At 44.3% G+C, this 6466-nt stretch overlaps 1 pseudogene; it reads right to left on the bottom strand.

The window, feature by feature from the left end:
• Positions 1 to 3495: 3495 nt before the first annotated feature.
• LOC125486980 lies at positions 3496 to 6116 on the bottom strand (annotated as a pseudogene).
• Between the last annotated feature and the right edge of the window lie 350 nt (positions 6117 to 6466).

The raw sequence follows: 6466 nt of genomic DNA, 5'->3' as shown, positions 1-6466 counted from the left end.
ACTAACACGTAAATAAGATTTGCAGGAACAACTGCTTTCCAAAGCTCCTCGTGGCTTTGGCACAATCTGTCAACTGTGAAGTGTGGCTGCCAGGTGTCTGCTTACATTTAACCTCAATTTGTTCAGTTTTTTTTGGTCTGTTGCACTTGGTTGAGAAGTGTGATGAATGTTCAGGTGGCGCGTCTCGAATAATCCTCATTCTGTGTGAGTGAAGCATCTCCTAATCTCCCTCCCACCAACAGTTTCCGGAAGGTGAGGACTGCAGCATGCTGTACGCCAACAAAAATATACAAATGTTAACCTCATGAAACATCCTGAACTTTCAGAGCAGCATTATCACACAAAATTTAATGTCAGACCAAGCCTATTGGAGAGGTTATAGAATTCTCATCCTTCTTTTCAAATTTCGCCATTGCCCAACCTCTATCGCATTCCCCTCCTCACCTCCTATCTCTTTTCATCTACTATAGTCCCACAACCCTCTGAGATATTCATGCTCATTAACCCTGCTTTGAAACATAGAATCCCCACAATGTGGGAGCAGGCCATCATGCTCATTGAGTCCAAACCAGGCATCTCACCCCTGTAATTCTGCATTTCCTATGACTAATCCACCTAGCCTGCACACGCTGAGTAAGTTAGCATGGACAATCCATTTAACCAACACATCTTTGGACTGTGGGAGGAAACCAGAGCACTCAGAGGAAAATGTGCAAACTCCACACAGCCAGTTACCCACTGAAATTGAACTTGGGTCCCTGGCACTGTGGGTCAGCAGTGCTAACCGTGAGCCACTGTGCCACTTTCTTGCACAGTTCAGATTTTTGTGACTCCAATTTTGGAAGACAGCTCAATTACTGAACCCGCTAAAGTCTAGAAATTTTTCCCAGAACAAAAATGCCTTTTGATGCCTCTTTCCTTCTTGAAAACATTCCTTAAAGCAATCTGTTTGGCCAAGCCTTGTGTTTCCATCCTAATGTCTCTCTATGTGGTCTGGTATTACATCTTGTTTGATAATGCTCTGTGAAGCACTGTTTCATTATGTTAAAGACTTTATACATAAAGTGCAAGTTCCTTTTGTCACGGGAGGAGAGGTGACTAATCATAAGCCAATGAGTTGGGCTTTAATTGGCATCTACAAGGAGGAAAGAGCGAGTGAGAGGTTGGAGAGGCTGAAAGCATTTGGAAGGGCTGAAGACCCAGGTGACTGAATGTAATGTACCCATTAGTGGGTATGAAAGTGCTGCAGAATGCATGAGTGATCAGATTTGGAAGAAGATGGAGGGTTGCAGTTAAAAGTTGCTGCATTTTCTTGTCAGGAATGTTGACTGGCTACTTTTTCTCTCATGATCCAATACACAATTCATTGTGGCTCAGGTACCAGTGAGTCCTTTATCTCCAGTCTCAAAGCTGCAAAATAAATGAGATAACCAATGAAGAACCCTGAACTAACAACCTGCAAAAGTCCAAGTTGCCAGGACTGAACTATAAATGGCACCCCTGCCATCATTGACTCTGCAGTTTTCTGACTCCACAGGCTACAAGGGGTCCTATAAGGGGTCAATCTGTTTCACATACTCCTACCCTATATAGACTCCATTGTGAAAAGGAAATGAAAGCTATAATTAATTGTGAACCCGCTATTGCCACTGTTACCTGTAAACAGTGCAAAGCCCTGGTAATACTTTTCGCCAGCTGTTCTAGCAGATCTTTATGTGTCAAATTCATTTGACTGGTACCTCCTATGAAGTGCCTTGGGATTGTTTAGTGCCTAAAAGGTGCCATGTTACTGCAACTGCTTTTGCTTGTTGTTGTATCCGAAGATGATCTTGCATAATTGCAAAATTGAACCTGAATTCAGCCTGTCTCTGAATCTTGATGTAGCATCTGCTTACTTACGAAAGAGATATGAGCATGTGTCACAGGTTCCCTGGGAACTTTTCTCCCCACTTCAACAAGATCTTAACCAATCTTATGGCCTCATAGCCCAGATTTCAACTCTCGAAGTAAGTATTTCAAGCTAGGAAATATCCTTGCTCATCACACTTGCCACAGGGGGAAACGTGAGATCTTTGTTCCACGATGGAATTGGCTTGTCACCTCTGGAACACCAGTTACAGGTGCCCAGGAGGAGTGCCAAGATGAATTGATTAAAAGATCTGCCCCAGTTCTCTGTGACTTCTTCATTCACTCTGTCAACATCATTGGCCATCCCGAGTGGCCCTTGAGAAGGTGGTGCTGAGCTGCCTTCTTGAACAGCTGCAGTCCTTATACTGTGGGTAGACCCACAATGCCCTGAGGGAGGAAGTTCCAAGAGTTTGACCCAGCAACACTGAAGGAACAGAGATATATTCCCAAGTAATAATAGTTAGTGGCTTGGATGGGAACTTGCAAGTTGTTTGTGTTCCCCGTATCTACTGCCCTTGTCCTTCTGGATGGAAGTAGTTGCAGGTTTGGAAGGTGTTGTTGCAAGGAACCTTGGTAAATTTTTCTAACGCATTTTGTAAGTCGTGCACACTGAGCATCAATTGTGCAGGGAGTGGATGCTTGTCAATGTGGTGACTATCATTCAGGCTACTTTCTCTTTGAACAGTGTCAAACTTCTTTATTCATGAGCTATATTCATCCAGGCAAGTACAGAGTATTCCATCACTTGTGCTTTTTTAGATGATGGGCAGGCTCTCGGGTGTCAGGAATGAGTTACTCACTGTTGTTGTGGTCACTATAGTTATACGACTAGCCAATTCCGATATTGGTCAATGGCAACCCCAAGGAGGTCAATAGTGGGGAACTCAGAGATGGTAATGCCATCAAATGTCAAGATGTGATAAAGGATTCGGACTAGGAAATGGTCATTGCCTGACAGCTTTGAGGTACAAATGTTTTCTTAATCCACTTATCAGCCTAATCCCGCCTAATTTCGACATTCATCGAATCACTACAGTGTGGAAGCAGGCCGTTTGGTCCATCAAGTCCACACTCATGCTCTGGAGAGCATCCCACCCAGACCCACTCCATCTCTGTAACCCTACATTTCCCATGGCTAATCCACCCAACCTGCACACCTTTTGGACTGTGGAAGGAAACTAGAGCACCCAGATGACGCCCACACAGACACAGTGAAAACTCCACACAGACAGTCACCCGAGGGTGAAATTGAACCAGGATCCCTGGCACTGTGAGGCAGCAGTGTTAACCACTGAGGCACCATGCTGCCCTCTTTTCTTATGTATATTTTACTTAATTTCTTTTCCTCCATTGCTCTCAAGACAATTACCTCGGCTTTCACAAGTCATTTTCAGATCATAAAATAATAGGTTTTGTGCAGCTTACACAGTGAAAGACACCTCAGTTATTAACCCAATGTTTTACTGTTCAAAGCCCATCTTAATCAAGAGGATTAAAACAAAACATTCAAACACAGTCCTGTAATAACAAAAGTGCTCCGAATGGGTTCAAGGACGTAGAACACAGCTGATGTATACATTTGACACATCATCTTTTGAATGCTCTATGTGGGTCCTTTCCGTTGTTACCAGTGGTCACTGTTGCAGATCCAGTCATCAGTGGCTGACATTGGTCCCCACCCATTGGGTCTTCCACCATGTACAAAGTTAAGGTTCTGTTATTGTTGATGGCTGTTGCTTGATGAAGGAAGTCCTCCTTGCAATGGTTCACATTGTGAGGGAGGCGATGGCCTACTGGCATTATCACTGGACTGTTAATCCAGAGACCTGAGTAATGTTTTGGGGGCCTAAGTTGGTCCCACCATGGCAGATGGTACAATTTGAATTCATTAAAAGTCTGATGATGACCATGAATCAATCGCCAAGGGGAGGAGGGGAAAAAACATCTGTTTAACAAATGCCCTTTAGGGAAGGAAGGAAACTGCCATCCTTACCTGGTCTGCCCGACATGTGACTCCAGATGCACAACAATGCGATTGACTCTTAACTGCCCTCTAGGCATTTAGGGATTGGCAATAAATGCTGGCCTGGCCAGTGAGGCCCACATCACATGAGTGAATAAAAAAATCCCGTTGCACCTGTCCATTTTTAGCCTGCTGACTAGGAGGAGAAATGTTTCTATGTTCACTTTGTGCAACATTGTTTGTTTGTTTGTTCAACTGGTTGAAGTATTCTGGACTTGCTGCACTAAATGTGGGTACTTCTGAATATACCAGACAAAACTCTCCTATTTTTTGAAGATCGCCACCTCTCCCAGGAATAGAATGTTAGGCTGTTTGCTTTTCCTCACCTTGAAGCATAGCCTCTCTTCAAACAAATGATATCCCCGGGCCGTATGAGACCTCCAACCTCATCTTGCACTGAAACTGCAATGCTGCCAGTTTAATCGGCCACGTTGCATGACCTCACTTCATGTCCATCTTTAGTTTTGGTCAGCGGACCTATTTCCAGAACAGTAAAAATGACATCTACATTTTTCATTCCTGGCTTAATGTTTTTCACAAAAAAATGCGTTATGTGTTGTTGGCCATGCTCATGGTGATTGTGAACATTTGCAGACACGCAGCGCAACACAAAGCATCACTTGGGAGGGGGAAGTGTCTCGTTGCCTGGATTCCTGTGCGGGGAGCCGGCTGCTACTGGCGTACCTTCGCACACAAAGGGACAGAGAGAGAGACAGAGAGAGAGAGCAAAGTGGACTTGTTTCATCTAGGTCTTCTTTTATTTAGGAATGGAGTGCTTCAGTTTTTCAGGAGTCAACGAGTGGTGCTGAACATTGCGGGACAAAGAATGCAACAAGTAATGGCATATGTGTATGACTTGTAGGGGTGCAGGTCAGAGGCTAGGAATACTGCAGTGACTAACTCACCTCCTGACTCCTCAGAGCCTGTCCACTATCTACGAGGCACAAGTCAAGAGTGTGCTGAAATACTCCCCGCTTGCCTGGATGAGTGCAGCTCCACAACAGTCAAGAAGCTTGACACCATCCAGGATTGGCACTGGAGTCTTAGAGATGAGCAGCACAGAAACAGACCCTCCAGTCTGACTCGTCCGTGCTGACAGGTGTTGTTTTAAATAACTCTAGTTCTATTTGCCAGCACTTGGTCCATATCCCTCTAAGCCCTTCCTATTCATGTACCAATCCAGATGCCTTTCAAATGCTGTAATTGTACCAGCCTCCACCACTTCCTCCAGCAGCACATTCCATACATGCACCACCCTCTGCATGAAAATGTTGCCCCTTAGGTTCTTTTTAAATCTTTCCCTTCTCACCTTAAATCTATGCCCTCTAGTTTTGGGCTCCCTTACCCCAAGGAAAAGACCTTATCTATTTACCCTATCCATACCCTTAATGATTTTATAAACTTCTATAAGGTCATTCCTTAGCCTCCAAGGCTCCAAGGAAAATAATTCCAGCCTATTCAGCCTCTCCCTATTGCTCAAACTCTCCAATCCTGGCAACATCCTTGTAAATCTTTTCTGAACCCTTTCAAGTTACACAATATCCTTCCAATAGCAGGGAGACCAGAATTGCACACAGTATCCCAATTGTGGCCTAACCAATGTCTTTTATGGCCACAACATGACCTCTGAACTTCTATACTCAATGCACTGACCAATAAAGTCAATTAAACTCCATCTGCCATTCCTCAGCCCACCAGCCTATTTGATCAAGGTCCCATTGTACTCTGAGGCAACCTTCTTCACTGTCCACGACATCTCCAACATTGGTGTAATCTGCAAAGTGACCATAAAAACGATGTAAAACAGTGGACCCAGCACGGATCCCTGTGCCACATCACTGATCTCCAATCTGAAAAGCAACCCTCCAGCTCCTCTCTCTGCCTTCTACCTTTGAATTCTGTATCCAAATGGCTAGTTCTCCTTCTATTCCATTGCTAACCAGTCTACCCTGAGGAACCTTGTTGAACACCCTACTGAAGTCCATATAGATCACGTTAGTTAGTGAGACACAATTTCCCATGCACAAAGCCATGTTGACTATCCCTAATCAGTCTTTGCCTTTCCAAATACATGTAAATCATGTCCCTCAGGATTCCACCAAACAACTATCACCACTGATGTCAGGCTCACTGGTCTACAGTTCTCTAGCTTTTCTTTAGCACTTTTCTTAAATAGTGCTACCATGTTAGCCAACGTCCAGTCTTCTAGCACCTCACCTGTGGCTTTCGATGAAACAAATATCTCAGCAAGGAGCCCAGCAACACCTCCCTAGCTTCCCACAAAGTTCTAGAATGCAACTGATCAGGTCCTAGGGTTTTATCCACCTTTACATGTTTTAAGCTGTCTGGCGCCTCCTCCTCTGTAATTTGGATACTTTTCAAGATGCCACTATTTATTTCCCCAAGTTCTATATCTTCCATATCCTTCTCCACAGTAAACACTGACACAAAATATTCGTTTAGTATCTCCCCCATTTCCTGCAGTTCCACACGTAGCTCCACAAGCATCCATTCCCTCCACCACAGACACGCAGT

The sequence above is a fragment of the Rhincodon typus genome, chromosome 35 (assembly GCF_021869965.1).
Source record: "Rhincodon typus isolate 14 chromosome 35, sRhiTyp1.1, whole genome shotgun sequence".
Taxonomy (NCBI): Eukaryota; Metazoa; Chordata; class Chondrichthyes; order Orectolobiformes; family Rhincodontidae; genus Rhincodon; species Rhincodon typus.
This window is presented reverse-complemented; position numbering and strand designations above follow the sequence as displayed.